Source organism: Oryzias melastigma, linkage group LG17 (genome assembly GCF_002922805.2).
Source record: "Oryzias melastigma strain HK-1 linkage group LG17, ASM292280v2, whole genome shotgun sequence".
Lineage (NCBI taxonomy): Eukaryota > Metazoa > Chordata > Actinopteri > Beloniformes > Adrianichthyidae > Oryzias > Oryzias melastigma.
Genome location: NC_050528.1, coordinates 17,459,708 through 17,460,265, shown reverse-complemented (window position 1 = coordinate 17,460,265; position 558 = coordinate 17,459,708).

Genomic DNA, 558 nt, shown 5'->3' with positions numbered 1-558 from the left:
CAAACCCGACACGCCGCTCCTCGACACCTGTGTCCGGCACATAACGCAGAACCAGAGCGAGTTGCGCTGCGTTACTCGCGTCTGTCGTCTCATCCACCATAACAGACACAAACTGGGCTTTAATAACTTCCCTTCTGATCTCCTCCGATCGCACTGATTGGGTTGTTTTGCCCACCAAACACGTCATTAGTGGACAGGTGGAAGAATAAATCTGTGTCGTTCTCCACGATGATTTTCCTCTGTTTGTGGATCCAGCGCTTTCATCGCTAACCCGAAATGAAGGTACCGCTCGTAGTTAGGACTGAAAGTGGCGTTCAAATCCTTCTCCCGGTTGTGACAGGCTTGCTAGCTTCAGAGTTGCCCGAATTTGCTTAACAATGTCCAGCTTTTCTGGAAAAGTCCGTCTTGAAAATGGCTTTGGCAGTAAAGCTATTAAATGCACTCGATATATGTGCTGGTGCAGCTCACTAAGTCGCTACAGATGCAGTTTGCTAGCTCTGCCTAGTACACTCTCCGACTATCCAATCAAAGCTCGTGAAAATGCTGACGTTTCCGTGC